Source organism: Gorilla gorilla, chromosome 23 (genome assembly GCF_029281585.2).
Source record: "Gorilla gorilla gorilla isolate KB3781 chromosome 23, NHGRI_mGorGor1-v2.1_pri, whole genome shotgun sequence".
Lineage (NCBI taxonomy): Eukaryota > Metazoa > Chordata > Mammalia > Primates > Hominidae > Gorilla > Gorilla gorilla.
Window position 1 is genome coordinate 41,081,494 of NC_086018.1, and position 16,753 is coordinate 41,098,246.

At 49.8% G+C, this 16,753-nt stretch overlaps 1 pseudogene; it reads left to right on the forward strand.

Moving 5' to 3' along the window:
- Positions 1-175: 175 nt before the first annotated feature.
- On the forward strand, positions 176-2,848 carry LOC134758229 (small ribosomal subunit protein eS25-like; annotated as a pseudogene).
- Positions 2,849-16,753: the final 13,905 nt, after the last annotated feature.

Genomic DNA, 16,753 nt, shown 5'->3' on the forward strand with positions numbered 1-16,753 from the left:
CAGAGGTTGCAGTGAGCCAAGATCGTGCCACTGCACTCAAGCCTGGGCGACAGAACAAGACTGCGTCTCAAAAAAAAAAAAAAAAAAAAGGAGTTTATTATTCTCGTTATAGACCTGCGTTACCTCGAATTTTCTATACAATTATTCATTTTTAATTTCATCAATTTAAAGAGTTATGCAAACTTGTGCAACTTGTAAGTGACAGAGTCTGGCTTTGAACCCAGGACACCTGACCATTCATGCTGCTGCCTCTCAGGAGGGGTGGTGGTGTGCTTTCTTAGTGATGATTGGAGCTTTGCTAACATCACTTCCTATAATCTCCCATACAACCGCCTCCCAGGCCCAGAGCACATTCAGCGCATCATCATTTACTTTTGGCACCATCTAGTGGCACCAACACCTATCTGGAGTCCAAATTGCCAATTCATACCCTTCAGCTGCTGTCTGGTTGTGAGGCCTTCAGAAGTCCCAAGGCTTCTGACTACAGTGTTCTCACCTTAAACCCAGGAGATGAGTGAAGGCTTGCAAGACGTGGTTAGGGCCTGGCATAGTAAAGTGTGCAATAAACATTGTAGCCTTCCAGCATGTTGCCTCATGCCTGCAATCCCTGTACTTTGGGAGGCCAAGATGGGAGGATCGCTTGAGGTCAGGAGTTCCAGACCAGCCTGGCTAATATAGCAAGACCCCATTTCTTAAAAAAAAAAAAAAATCTTTTTAATCAGCCGGGTATAGGGGCGTACGCCAGCAGTCCTACTCAGTTACTCAGGAGGCTGAGGTGGATCACTTGAGCCTAGGAGATTGAGGCTGCAGTGAGCTATGATCCCGCCACTACACTCCAGCCTGGCCAACAGAACAAGACTCTGTCTCTTAGAGAAAAAAAAGTTTAAAAAAAAAAAAAAGAATTTTAAGGCAGGGCATGGTGCCTCACGCCTGTAATCCCAGCACTTTGGGAGGCCGAGGCGGGTGGATCACCTAAGGTCAGGAGTTTGAGACCATCCTGGCCAACATGGTGAAACCCCGTCTTTACTAAAAATACAAAAATTTGCCGGGCATGGTGGTGCGCACTTGTAATCCCAGCTACTTGGGAGGCTGAGGCAGGAGAATTGTTTGAGCCTGGGAGACAGAGGTTACAGTGAACCGAGATCGCACTATTGCACTCCAGCCTGGGCAACAGGGCGAGACTCCGTCTTAAAAAAAAAAAAAGAACTTTAAGATGGCGACAGCAGCATTAAACTAACTGCAGGGCTTGTCTGAGCACGGGGTCCTATGGTTCTGTACAGGTCACAGGCCCATGAGGCTGGCCTTACCCTAAGAAGCTGGCCACAGCTCCCCTCAATGAATCCCCACAAGAACTCTGCTGAGTTAATGGTGTTATCACCACTTTTTAAAAAATAGTGGTAAATTGGCCAGGCGCAGTGGCTCACGCCTGTAATCTCAGCACTTTGGGAGGCTGAGGTGGGCGGATCAGGAGGTCAAGAGATCGAGACCATTCTGGCCAACATGGTGGAAACCCATCTCTACTAAAAATACAAAAATTAGCTGGGCATGATGGCACACGCCTGTAGTCCCAGCTACTCAGGGAGCTGAGGCAGGAGAATCGCTTGAACCTGGGAGGCAGAGGTTGCAGTGAGCCGAGATCACACCACTGCACTCCAGCCTAGCGACAGAGCGAGACTCTGTCTAAAAACAAAAAAAAGAAAAAGTGGTAAAATATGTATAACATAAAACTTAGGCCGGGCGCGGTGGCTCACTCCTGTAATCCCAGCACTTTGGGAGGCTGAGGCGGGCGGATCACGAGGTCAGGAGATCGAGACCATCCTGGCTAACACGGTGAAACCCCGTCTCTACTAAAAATACAAAAAATTAGCCGGGCGAAGTGGCAGGCGCCTGTAGTCCCAGCTATGCGGGAGGCTGAGGCAGGAGAATGGCGTGAACCCGGGAGGCGGAGGCGGAGCTTGCAATGAGCCGAGATGGCGCCACTGCACTCCAGCCTGGGCGACAGCGAGACTCCATCTCAAAAAAAAAAAAAAAAAAACTTAACCATCTTAGCCATTTTTAAATGTACAGTTCAGTGATGTTAAATATATTCACGTTGTGCAACCAGTCTCAAGGACTTTATCCTCTTGCTAAACTAAAACTCTTTACCCATTGAACACAATTCCCCATCCTTCCTTCCCCAACCCCTGGTAACTGCCTTTCTACTTTCTGTCTTAATGAATTAGACTCCCTAAGTACCTCATCTAAGTGGAATCTGGGCCAGGCACAGTGGCTCACGCCTGTAATCCCAGCATTTTGGGAGCCTGAGGCAGGAGGATTGCCTGAGCCCAGGAGTTTGAGACCAGCCTGGGCAACATAGGGTGACCTCATCTCTGCAAAAAAAAAAAAAAAAAAGAAGAAGAAGAAAGAAAGAGAAGGAAGGAAGGGAGGGAGGGAGGGAAGAAAGGGTTCGCTGCTGCTCTCTGAGCTTCGCAGTGCTATCCAAGAATGACAAGAAGAACGAAGACCCTGGAAAGTCGCTAAGAAAGACAAAGGATTCAGTGAACAAATCTGGGGCAGGGCCCAAAAGAAGAAGTGGTCCAAAGGCAAAGTCCGGGACAAGCTCAATAACTGAGTCGTGTTTGACAAACCTACCTATGACAAACTCTGTAAGGAAGTTCCTAACCATAAACTTATAAGCCCTGCTGTGGTCTCTGAGAAACTGAAGATTCGAGGCTTCCTGGCCAGGGCAGCCCTTCAGGAGAACCTTAGTAAAGGACTTAACAAATTGGTTTCAAAGCACAGAGCTCAAGTAATTTACATCAGAAATACCAAGGGTGGAGATGTTATAGCTGCTGGTGATGATACATGAACAGGTCCAACCAAATGTACATTTGCAAAAATAAAACTTTATTAAATCAAAAAAAGAGGCCGGGCACGGTGGCTCGCACCTATAATCCCAGCACTTTGGGAGGCCGAGGTGGGCGGATCACCTGAGCTCAGGAGTTCGAGACCAGCCTGGCCAACATGGCGAAACCCCGTCTCTACAAAAAATACAAAACTTAGCAGGGCATGGTGGCATGTACCTGTAGTCCCAGCCACTAGGGGGGCTGAGGCAGGAGGATCGCTTGAACCCAGGAGGCAGAGGTTGCAGTGAGCCAAGATCATGCCCCTGCACTCCAGCCTGGGTGACAGAGTGAGACTCCATCTCCAAAAAAAAAAAAAAAAAAATCATAGAGTATTTGTTATTTATTTATTTATTTATTTTTAGAGAGGAGGTCTTGCTCTGTGGCCCATGCTGGGTGCAGTGGCAGGATCATATCTCACTGTAACCTTGAGCTCTGGACCTCAAGTGATCCTCCTTCCTCAGCCTCTAGAGCAATTAGGACTACAGGCATGTGCCACCACACCCAGCTAATTTTTGTCTTTTTGTGACTGGCTTATTTCACGTAGCATAATGCCCTCAGGTTCATCCCTGTTGTAGTATGGATTTCCTTTTTTTTTTTTTTTTTAAGGCTGAAAACATTTCATTGTATGTTTTTAAGGCATTTTAAAAAATCCAGGGTGGGGGGAGGGGGGAGGGATAGCATTAGGAGATATACCTAATGTAAATGACGATTTAATGGGTACAGCACACCAACATGGCACATGTATACATATGTAACAAACCTGCACGTTGTGCACATGTACCCTAAAACTTAAAGTATAATTAAAAAAAAAAAAATCCAGGGCCGAGCTTGGTGGCTCATGCCTATAATCCCAGCTCTTTGGGAGGCCCAGGCAGGCAGATCACCTGAAGTCAGGAGTTCGAGACCAGCCTGGCCAACATGGCAAAACCCCGTCTCTATTAAAAATACAAAAATTAGCTGGGCATGGTGGTGGGCGCCTGTAATCCCAGCCACTCGGGAGGCTGAGACAGGAGAATCACTTGAACCTGGGAGGCGGAGATTGCAGTGAGCCGAAATCATGCCACTGCACTCCAGCCTAGGGGATAGAGTGAGAACCCACCACCCCAAAAAAAAATCCATTCATCAGTTTCTACCTTTTGGCTATTGTGATTAATGCTACTATGAACACGGGTGTATATCTGAGACCCTGCTTTCAATTCTTTTTTTTTTTTTTCTTAATAATTGAGATGAGGTCTCACTATGTTGCCTAGGCTGTCTCCAACTCCTGGGCTCAAGTGATCCGCCTGCCTTGGCCTTCCAAAGTGCTGGGATTACAGGCACGAACCACCACCCCAGTCTCCTTGCTTTCAGTTATCTGGGGTATGTACCCAGCGTGAGACTGCTGGATCATGTAGGAATTCTATATTGAACTTTCCGAGGACTCTCCATAAGGTTTTCCATAGCAGCTGCACCATTTCACATTCCCACCAACAGTGCCAGAGTTCCAATTCCTCCACATCCTGGACAATACCTGTTATCTTCTATTTTTTGATAGCAGTTATTCTAACGGGTGTGACATCCTCCCTGCCTTGTAAATATGGGAACTGAAGCTTGAAGGTGGTGAGTAACTTGCCCAAGGCCAGGCAGCCATCACTACAGCAATCACTACAGCAGTCATCGTCACTGGGCCGACGTCTCAACACATCAGCCCCACTCACACTGCCACCAGGAGGCCGGCTCGCCGCTGTCACAGTGCCATCCAATAGCACACACAAGGACTTCACCTTCGCTCCAGTCTGATGCTCCCTGAGGCCAACAGGAGCCCTCGGGGACGCCCCATGCTACTGCAGCCCCCTGGCCGGCCAGCTGGACCCGAACCTGCCTAGACCTGGCCATGCTCCTCCCCATGCTGCCCCACCCTCAGCCTCCAGCAGCCTTGCCCCCTTCTCCCCCACTTCCCACCACAGGCCCTGACTTCCCGGGGTCTCTGTCCCCTCCTCCCTCCCCCTTGCAGCATGGAGGTGGGAAGGCTGCCTCTTCTCCAGGTGAAAGAACCAGGTGCTATCGGGATCTCTCCTTATCCTCCTTGCCCATTTACCTGAGCACCTAGAAGGATTAGGGAGAGGCCAGACAGCTGGGCCTCAGGCTCTGGCTTTGTCAGGCCCTTTTCTAGCCCCAAGGGGCTGAGGCTCAGAGCGCAGGCCTCCTGGCCTGGGGCCAAAGGGTGGAGTCCCTGGGGGCTCAGAGAATAAGAAAGCCAGCCGGGTGCGGTGGCTCACACCTGTAATCCCAGCACTGTGGGATGCTGAGACAGGTGGATTACCTGAGGCCAAGAGTTTGAGATCAGCCTGGCTAACATGACGAAACCCTGTCTCTACCAAAAATACAAAAAATTAGCCAGGCGTGGTGGCACGTGCCTGTAATCCCAGCTACTCTGGAGGCTGAAGCACGAGAATTGCTTGAACCTGGGAGGTGGAGGTTGCAGTGTGCCGAGATTGCACCATTGCACTCCAGCCTGGGCAACAGAGGGAGACTCAGTCTCAAAAAAAAAAAAAAAAAAAAGAAAAGAAAATAATCTTCAATCCCCAGAGCTGGTGGGAGACGAGGGCCACCCCTACCTGTTATTCCTCCAAGAACCGCCCACAGGGTGGCTGTTTGTTTCCCTTGGGGGGCCTGGCTTTCCATTCCCTCCTTCTCTCTCCCTTCCCTTCTCATCCATTTCCACCCCTTTGCCCTCCTGCTGGGCAGCCAAGTCCCCTGTGCCCCAGTTCCCCAGTCCTGGGGACCCAAGTGTCCACCCAGGTAAAGCCGAGGAGGTGTCCGGTCAGGGAAGGTTAAAGGACAATAACAAAAGTACCGACTGGTACCCCGGAGAGCCTCCCCACAAGTGGACTTCGAGTGCTTAACCTCTGCTCGCTCCTGCTCTTTACAATGGAGTTAATAATAGAACCAGCTTCCCGGGGCAGCTGTGACGATCAGATGAGACCATGCCAGTGACCGTGCTCAGCATGCAGCCCGCACAGAGGGCAGCTCCTAGGAAGACTGTTCATGATCAATCAAGGGGAAGCTGCTCAGAGAGGACCGCATGCCCAGAGTGTGAGAGTGTGTGTGAGTGTGAGTGTATGTGTGTTGTGTGTGTGAGTGTGTTATTGTGTGTGGTGTGTTTGTGTGAGTGTGAGAGTGTGTGTGTGAGTGTATGTGTGTTGTGTGTGAGTGTATGTGTGTTGTGTGTGTGAATGAGTGTTATTGTGTGTGTGGTGTGTTTGTGTGAGTGTGACAGTGTGTGTGTGGTGTGTGTGTGTGAGAAATGGGAAAGTTCTTCAAAGATTATAAAAAGTCACAATTTCTCACTGTAAGATTGCTATCCACTATATATATATAGTGTCCTGTCAGCTTTCCTAGTTTGCTCTGGCATGCCTGGACAGAACTAGACAAGCCCCAGCCGGGCGGGGTGCGGTGGCTCAGGCCTGTAATCCCAGCACTTTGGGAGGCCGAGGCAGGGAGATCACCTGAGGTTGGGAGGTCAAGACCAGCCGGACCAACATGGAGAAACTTCATCTCTGCTAAAAATAGCTGGGCATGGTGGCACATGCCTGTAGTCCCAGCTACTCGGGGGGCTGAGGCAGGAGAATCACTTGAACTCGGGAGGTGGAGGTTGCGGTGAACCGAGATTGCACCATTGTACTCCAGCCTGGGCAACAAGAGCGAAACTCCGTATCAATAAATAAATAAATAAAAAGGCCGGGCGCGGTGGCTCACGCCTGTAATCCCAGCACTTTGGGAGGCTGAGGCGGGCGGATCATGAGGTCAGGAGATCGAGACCATCCTGGCTAACACGGTGAAACCCCGTCTCTACTAAAAATACAAAAAATTAGCAGGCGTGGTAGTGGGCGCCTGTAGTCCCAGCTACTTGGGAGGCTGAGGCAGGAGAATGGCGAGAACCCAGGAGGCAGAGCTTGCAGTGAGCTGAGATCGTGCCACCGCACTCCGGCCTGGGTGACAGAGCGAGACTCCGTCTAAAAAAATAATAATAATAAAATAAATAAATAAATAAAAGAAGAAGAAGAAGAGAGCTGAACCTCTGATCCTCTTCACTGGACCTAAGCTCGGCCCTCCAGGTCCCTGGGCCTTGGTTTCTCCATCAAGAAGGAGCCAGGCACCCCACCTTGCAATGCGGTTGAGGAGGCAGAATTGAAGACAGCAAACTGTGCCAGGAATGTGGGTCTTGACTTCAGTGAGCCCTCCTTGCTCCCTCCGTCAGGTGCACTGCACACCTCACCCCCAGACAGCGCCGGAGGCAGTACTCACAGCTGAGGGAGCCAGGGAAGGGCAATGGGGCAACAGGAAGGCAGAGTGGTGTTGGCGAGAGATGGCGGAAGAGTTCCTGCTGGGCTTATGTAGTCCCAACATTTTTGGAGGCTGAAGCAGGACGATTGCTTAAGCCCAGTAGTTGGAGGCTGCAATGAGCTATAATGGCACCACTGCTCTCCAGCCTGAGCCACAGAGCGAGACTCTGTCTCAAAAAAAAGAAAAAAAAAAGTTTCTGTCAATCATTTAAGCTCCCAGCCCCAACAGGAAAGGCAGGAAAATGAGAACTAAGGTCTGGTTTACATCAGGACGTCCACTTGACCCCACAGCAGTCCCTTCTAGGTTTTCCCTGTTTAGCACAGAAGGAACCTGAGGCTCACAGACATGTAGAGGCTGGCCCAGGCCCAGAGCTTGTCTGGGGCCAACACAGTCCTGGCCCGGACCCTATAGAATATCTGCCTGGTCCAGCCGGGCACGGTGTCTTATGCCTGTAATCCCAGCACTTTGGGAGGCCGAGGTGATTGGATCATGAGGTCAGGAGATCAAGACCATTCTGGCCAACATGGTGAAACCCCGTCTCTACTAAAAATACAAAAATTAGCTGGGCATGGTGGTGCGTGCCTGTAATCCCAGCTACTCAGGAGGCTGAGGCAGGAGAATTGCTTGAACCTGGGAGGCGGAGGTTGCAGTGAGCTGAGATCATGCCACTTCACTCCACCCTGGGCAACAAGAGCGAAACTCCGTCTCAAAAAAAAAAAAAAAAAAAAGAAAGAAAGAAAGAAATTGAAACTTGGACACACCTGAGTTCAAACTGGGGTTGTGCAGGAGGGCTGACCCTGGCTGAAGTCAGCTTCCGCGTCTGTGAAATGGACTCATGATACACACTTCACCAGGTTAGAGAGAAGCAGAAATAACACTAACCCTGCAAATGCTTCACAGGCAGCTGAGACAAGGGTTTCCACCCACCTCCAGGTTCCAGGTTCCCACTGGGGCCTCCTGTCTGGAATTCTCTAGCCCCTGCAGTTCCCGGCCTTACCCCCTGCAGCCAACTTGGCTGGTAGCTCCCTTCCTTCCGAGGCAAAGAGCCAGGCTAGCTTTTGCTGCTACACGTCAACACTCAGACTTTGTCTTCCTCACCTTGGCTCGCTCACAGGAGTCCTTCTATCTAGAATGTCCTAAATGAAATACATATCTGGGTCAATTTTTTTTTTTTTTTCTTTTGAGACAGGGCCTCACTCTGCTGCCCAGGCTGGAGTGCAGTAGCTGGGAATACAGGCGCCCACCACCATGCCCGGCTAATTTTTGTATTTTTAGTGGAGATGGCGTTTTGCCATGTTGGCCAGGCTGGTCTTTTTTTTTTTTTTTTTTTTTGAGACACATTTTCACTCTGTTGCCCAGGCTGGAGTACAGTGGTGCAATCTCGGCTCACTGCAACCTCCACCTCTTGGGTTCAAGTGATTCTCGTGCCTCAGCCTCCAGAGAAGCTGGGATTACAAGCATGCGCCACCCTGCCTGGCTAATTTTTGTATTTTTAGTGAAGAGAGGGTTTCACCATGTTGGCCAGGCTGGTCTCGAACTCCTGACCTCAAGTGATCCGCCTGCTTTGGCCTCCCAAAGTGCTGGGATTACAGGTGTGACCTACCATGCCCGGCCCAACCATGCACTTTTTTTTTTTTGAGACAGAGTCACTCTTGTCACCCAGGCTGGAGCGCAATGGTGCAATCTCGGCTCAGTGCAACCTCCGCCTCCGAGGTTCAAGTGATTCTCCTGCCTCAGCCTCCTGAGTAGCTGGGACTAGAGGCACATGACAACATGCCCAGCTGATTTTTGTGTTTTTAGTAGAGATGGGGTTTCACCATGTTGGCCAGGATGGTCTTGATCTTCTGACCTTGTGATCCACCCGCCTCGGCCTCCCAAAATGCTGGGATTACAGGCGTGAGCCACGGTGCCCGGCCCTGCCCCACATTTTAAATGTTTTGAGGTATTCACCAGACTGCCCTCCTAAGAGGGTGTGTCCATGTGTATTTCCAGCACAGGCTGACAAGACGGCCAGGCTCCTGCCTATCTGACAGGCCATCACAGGATGAAATGCTGAGAGCATTGTTGCTGCTTTTCTTTGCATCTCTTTCATGATTCGTGGGGACATAGTAACATAAACTTCCTGGGGCAAAAGAGATATGACTATTAGAGAACTTTAAAAGAAATGGTTACTCACGAAAGGGGAAAATCCCAGCATGCTGTATCTCCTGAGTCTTCCTCATTCTTCGAGGCAGGAGAAGGAAAGTTGGAGAGAGTGGTGAAACCAGGAGACCTGTGGGCCTGGAATGAGAAATTGGGTCCTCCCATGGCCCACAAGACCTCAGGGCATCATTTTGCCTGTCTGGCCTCAGTTTCCTCTCCTGTAAAGTGGCAACAGCAGAAATTGTCTCTTAAGGTTGTTGTGGAGATGAAAAGGGATGGAAAAATCCACTCATTTGTGCAACAGATATCTACTGAGGGTCCGCTTTTTGGGGTGCAGAGGAGCAAAAATGTACACCCGTGTTGGGGCTGATAGACCAGGGGAGGGTTGGCTAGAAGAGATTCTTCCCAGCCGGGCACAGTGGCTCAGGCCTGTCATCCCAGCACTTTGAGAGGCTGAGGTGGGTAGATCACCTGAGGTCAGGAGTTCGAGACCAGCCTGGCCAACATGGTGAAATCCCGTCGCTACTAAAAATACAAAAATATTAGCCGGGCATGTTGGCGGGCACCTGTAATCCCAGCTACTTGGGAGGCTAAGGCAGGAGAATGACTTGAACCCAGGAGGCAGAGGTTGCGGTGAGCCAAGATCGCACCATTGCACTCCAGCCCGGGCAACAAGAGGGAAACTCTGTCTCCAAAATAAAAAAAAAAAAAAAGGAGATGAAGAGATCTTTCCCAGAGTGCCCTGAGAGCAGAGGTGTGGGTGGCGGCCACTGCCAATTCCATGGCCACCCCATCCTCGTTGACGGTGCAGGTTGAACCCCAGGAGCTGCCAGGGCTGCTATTGTTTTGAAAATATCTGCTATCACTCTGATAAGCTCAGCTGTCAGAAGGGATGTTATTTCTGGGCAAAAGGAGGTTCCGCAGGACTGGAGGTCCTTCCTGCTTATACCACATGGGCCGAGCCCCTCCCGTCAGACCCGGCTTGAGTGATAACCTGGGGCCTTGAGCCTGCTCCGGGCAGGGACAGCAGTGGCCATCACTGTAGGACGTCCCCGGCCTGCTGCCCAAGGCCTCCGCAATGCTGCAGGAGCTGAGATCACCTCTTTTCTGACCCTGGATTCCTGGAATTGTCTTACAGAATGGAGGCCTGTTCTCCATCCCCCTGACAGGCCACAGTAGATTATGTTGGTCACACTAGCCATTTGGATATCTGGCCCAAACCTGTGTCTGTTACATGGCTGTGGCACTGAGCTGAAAGGCCTGGCGGGTTGAGCCTCCATAATTTGCTCTGAAATGCACTGGTCCTGTTTTCAGTTACATTATTCTTGTCACCTGCAAAGCTGGCCTCTCAGATCTCACCATGGCCTTGGCCTACCAAGCACCCTGGCAGCTGTGAATCCAGATCTGGATTAAAATCCTTGATGTTGACTATTTCAAGTTTGATCCACTGGGCTTTGCTTTGATTTTATTTTTTAGTATTGAGTTTTAATTGATATACCCAAAAGTGCACAGATCCTAAGCATTCAGTTCAATGTATGTTTGCATACATACGTACCCCTGAAGCCACCATCTGTGTTACCCCAGAAGCTTCCATCATGCCCCTTCCCAGCCAATACCCATCCCCACCCTGGAGAGGGAGTCACCAATCTCACATCTAATGCCATAGATTAGTTGTGCCTAGTTATGCCTAGTTAGGAACGTCATAGAAATGGAATTACAGCATGCTTTATCTTGTGTCAAGCTTCTTTTTTTTTTTTTTTCGAGATGGTGTTTCGCTCTTGTTGTCCAGGCTGGAGTGCAGTGGCACGATCTTGGCTTACTGCAAACTCCACCTCCCTGGTTCAAGCAATTCTCCTGCCTCAGCCTCCCGAGTAGCTGGGATTACAGGCGTGCACCACCACACCCGGCTAATTTTTGTGTCTGTAGTGGAGACAGGGTTGGCCAGGCTAGTTTCAAATTCCTGGCCTCAGGTGATCCACCTGCCTTGGACTCCCAAAGTGTTAGTATTACAGGGGTGAGCCACTGCACCTGGCCTTGTGTCTGGCTTCTTTCATTCAACATAATGTCTGTAAAAAAAAGTTAAAGCCGGGCCCTCACGCCTGTAATCCCAGCACTTTGGGAGGCCGAAGCGGGAGGATCACAAGGTCAGGAGATCGAGACCATCCTGGCTAACACAGTGAAACCTCCTCTCTACTAAACATACAAAGAATTAGCCAGGCATGGTGGCACACGCCTGTAGTCCCAGCTACTTGGGAGGCTGAGACAGGAGAATGGCTTAAACCCAGGAGGTGGAAGTTGCAGTGATCCGAGAATGCGCCACTGCACTCCAGCCTGGGAGACAAAGTGAGACTCTGTCTCAAAAAAAAAAGAAAAAATATATATATATATACACATATACATATATATATACACATATACATATATACATATATATATATACACATATACATATATACATATATACATATATATACACATATATACATATATACATATATATACACATATATACACATATATATATATAGAGAGAGAGAGAGAGACTGAGAGAGAGAGAGGGCTGGGCACGATGGCTCATGCCTATAAACTGAGCACTTTGTGAGGCTGAAGCAGGTGGATCACTTGATGTCAAGATTTAAGACAAGCCTGGCCAACATGGTGAAACCCTGTCTCAATAAAAAATATAAAAACTATCCAGGTGTGGTGGTGGGTGCCTGTAATCCCAGCTACTCAGGAGGCTGAGGAAGGAGAGTCGCTCGAAGTGGGAAGGCAGAGGTTACAATGAGCCGAGATCACGCCACTGCACTCCAGCCTGGGTGACAGAGCGAGACTCTGTCTCAAAAAAAAAAAAAAAGAGAGAGAGAGAAGCTGTGAAGCCTCAGCAGAAGCTGTTCTTTTGTGTTTGTTTGCTTTTGAGCTGGAGTCTCACCCTGTCACCCAGGCTGGAGTGCAGTGGCACGATCCTGGCTCACTGCAGCCTCCACCTCCTGGGTTCAAGCAATTCTTCTGCCTTAGCCTCCCAAATAGCTGGGACTACAGGCACATGCTGCCATGCCTGGCTAATTTTTTGTATTTTTAGTAGAGATGGGGTTTCACCACGTAGCCCAGGCTGGTGTCAAACTCCTGAGCTCAGGTGATCTGCCCGCTTCAGCCTCCCAAAGAGTTGGGATTACAGGCGTGAGCCACTGCACCCGGCCCAGAAGCTGTTCTTAACTGTTGTTCAAGGAGAAGCCTATCGGGGGGAAGAACCAAGAGAGGGACAGAGGGAGGAAATCACCCAAAAATAGATGTGTCTCTTTGGCCCTAATGCACACAACATGCATGCATTTCTTCAACAGCTATACAGCTGGGCGTGGTGGCTCACGCCTGTAATCCTAGCACTTTGGCGTCGGGTCCAGCCCTACTGGGCCTTGTGGGTTTTCTCTTCGTGTGCGGAGACATAGAAAGAAAGACACGAGAGTAAGAGACAGTATGAAAGACACCTGGGCCCAGGGGGCCACTACCACCAATGCACGGAGTCCGGTAGTTGTCCCGAATGCCTGGACGCACTGCTATTTATTGTATACAAGGCAAGGGGGCAGGGGAAGGAGAGTGAGTCATCCCAAGTGATTGATAAGGTCAAGCAAGTCACGTGTCCACGTGACAGGGAGCCTTTCCCTTTGTGGTTGCTAAAGCAGAGAGGGAGGATAGCAGACGTCAGCGTTTTTTCTATGCACTTATCAGAGAGATCAAAGACTTTAATACTTTCACTAATTCTGCTACTGCTATCTTCTAGGAACTTAAAAGAGGCACCAGGTGTACAGGCGGAACATGAAAGTGAACAGGGAGCGTGACCACTGAAGCACAGCACCACAGGGAGACGTTGAAGCTTCCGGATGACTGTGGGCTGGCCTGGGTCATGTCAGGCCTCCCACAAGAGCTGGTGGAGCAGAGTGTTCTCTAATTCCCCCAAGGAAGGGGAAACTCCCTTTCCTGGTCTGCTAAGTAACGGGTGCCTTCCCAGGCACTGGCGCTACCACTAGACCAAGGAGCCCTCAAGCGGCCCTTATCCGGGTGTGACAGAGGGCTCACACTCTTGTCTTCTGGTCACCTCTCACAATGTCCCTTCAGCTCCTGACTCTGTATGGCCTGGTTTTTCCTCGGTTATAATAATAATAATACAAAGATTAATACTAGAAACTAATGATTGATAATATCCATATATAATCATCTCTATATCCTATTTCTAATATAACTTTCTCTTATCCTATTTTCTTTATTATATTGGAACAGCTTGTGCCTTCAGTCTCTTGCCTCTGCACCTGGGTGGCTTTCTGCCCACAGTTTGGGAGGCCAAGGCAGGCAGATCACCTAAGGTCAGGAGTTTGAGACCAGCCTAGCCAACATGGCAAAACCCTGTCTCTACTAAAAGTACAAAAATTAGCAGGCTTGGTGGCACATGCCTGTAATCCCAGCTACTCAAGAGGCTGAGGCAGAAGAATTGCTTGAACCTGGGAGGTGGAGGTTGCAGTGAGCTGAGATTGCACCATTGCACTCCAGCCTGGGTGACAAGAGGGAAACTCTGTTTCAAAAACAAAAAACAAACAAAAAAACAAAAAAAACAAAAAAACCCCAGCTATTTACTGAGCACCTACTATATGAGCGGCGCAGGATGAGTCTGGTTTAGATTCTAGTGGGGGATGGGAGTCAGACAATAAACAAATAGACAGGTGACTAAATATGTAAGAGAGCAGAAGGTGCTGTGGAAGAAAGTAAAACAAGCAGGAGAAGAAGGGAAGCAGTAGCCCCACCACCAGCCTCGGACAATAGTGAAGATCACTTGGCATTGGGTCTGACATCCTGCCAACATCCTTATGAGTTGTGTATCGCAATCTCCATTTCCCAGAGAGTGTGGGAAAGACAGCCTCTGATACATGAGGCTGTGCTCAAGCTCACACAGCTGTGAAGGGCAGCCTCCACCCCTCATGTCAGGTGCAGTGTGTATGCCCCTCCACCCTACAGCTCAGATGGCCTCTCAAAGCCTCAGTCTCCTCACTGATAAAGTGGGAATGTAATAAAGTTTCCTAGGCTGGGCGCGGTGGCTCACACCTGTAATCCCGGCAGTTTGGGAGGTGGAGGTGGGCTGATCACTTGAGGCCAGGAGTTCAAGACCAACCTGGCCAACACAGTGAAACCCCATCTCTACTAAAAAATACAAAAATTAGCCGGGCGTGAGGTGCGTGCCTATAATCTCAGAGCCTTGGGAGGCTGAGGCAGGAGAATCGCTTGAACCTGGGAGGCGGAGGTCGCAGTGAGTCAAGATCGCACCACTGCACTCCAGTCTAGGTGACAGAGTGAGAATATGTCTCAGAAAAAAAAAAAAAAAAAGGGCTGGGCACGGTGGCTCACGCCCATAATCCCAGCACTTTGGGAGGCCAAGGTGGGCGAATCACGAGGTCAGGAGTTCGAGTTCAGTCTGGCCAACGTGGTGAAACCCCATCTCTACAAAAAATTAGCCAGGCTTGGTGGCAGGCGCTTGTAATCTCAGCTACTCGGGAGGCTGAGGCAGGAGAATTGCTAGAACCTGGGAGGTGGAGGTTGCAATGAGCCAAGATTGCGCCATTGCACTCTAGCTGGGGCGGCAATGCGAGACTCGGTTTAAAAAAAAAAAAAAGTTTTCAGAGGATGTACAACAGCTCTGTCCATGGAGGGCCTCATAGCTTCGGAGCTGAGTCCAGGCTGGGTGTGCAGAATGCCAGCTGACGGATGTACTGCTGGCCAGCTGTGGGTCGGGGGGCAGCCTGGGTACTCCAATCAGTTGGACGGAGGCTGCAATACCTCTATTTAGGAGCCCTGGGCACTCTCGGAGACAATGGGCATTATTTTCCCTTCAATACCCCTCCGCATGGCTGCTAGATTCCAATTCCTTAATCTCTTGTTCCTTTCCAGCTCAGTGTCCTTCCATAGCTCCCCAGTACCGACAGGATAATTAGGCCACATTCACCTTTCTATTCTGGTTGGAATCCAGTCCTTTCTTTGAATTCCCCTCAAATATCTCCTCCTCCATGAAGCTTTCCCTGATATATTTGTGTCCTCCGTGGGAGCCTGGCGCTTAGTTTTCCCTTGCTTGATGCCACAGTCTCTTTCTGTCTATCCCTGCATTGCCACTGACTTGAAGGTAGGCATTTGGCATTGTCTCTGGCTTGGCTCTGGCTTCAGTTAAGACCAAACATAGTTTTCTTCCTCTTCTAAAAAAAGATAATGTTTTTGCACGTTTATCTAGACAATCCGGAAAATACATGAAAACACAAGGCAGAAAACTAAACCACGGCTGGGAGCGGTGGCTCATACCTGTAATCCCAGCACTTTGGGAGGCCAAGGTGGGCGGATCCCTTGAGCCCAGGAGTTCCAGGCCAGCCTGGCCAACATGGTGAAACCCTGTCTCTACTAAAAATACAAAAATTAGCTGGGTGTGGTGGTGCACGCCTATAATCCCAGCTACTCAGGAAGCTGAGGCACAAGAATCACTTGAGCCCAGGAGGCAGGGGTTGCAGTGAGCCAAGATCACGCCACTGCACTGCACTCCAACTTGGATGACAAAGTGAGACGCTGTCTCCAAACAAAAACAAAAACAAAAAAACAAACTAATAGGACCAGGCGTGGTGGCTCACACCTGTAATCCCAGCACTTTGGGAGGCCGAGGTGGGCAGATTCCCTGAGGTCAGGAGTTCAAGACCAGTCTGGCCAACAGGGTGAAATCCCGTCTCCACTAAAAATACAGAAAAAAAAAAAAAAAAAAAAAATTAGCCGGGCGTGGTGGTGCATGCCTGTAGTCCCAGCTACCCTGGAGGCTGAGACAGGAGAATCTCTTGAACACAGGAGGCGGAGGTTGCAGTGAGCTGAGATGGCATCACTGCACTGCAGCCTGGGTGACAGAGTGAGACTCCATCTCAAAAACAAAACAAAACAAAAACAAACAAAAACTCAATACACCTGTATTAGTATTGAGTTTAATTGACATACCAAAACATGCACAGTTCTTAAGCATTCAGCTGTTTGCATACATATGCACCCCTGCAGCCACCATCTGTGTCACCCCAGAAAGTTCCATAATGCCCCTTCCCAGCCAATACCCATCCTCACCCTGGAGAGGGAGCCGCCAATGTCACCTCTAGCGCCATAGATTAGGTGTGCCTGGTAATGAACTTCATGATGCCCAGAGATGACTACTATTCCCATTTTGCTGTGCTATATTTCCTTCCAGACTTTCATACATGGATTTTTTTTTTTCTTGAGACGGAGTCTCGCTCTGTTGCCCAGGCTGGAGTGCAGTGGCACAATCTCGGCTCACTGCAAGCTCCGCCTCCCGGGTTCACGCCATTCTCCTGCCTCAGCCCCCTGAGCAGCTGGGACTACAGGCG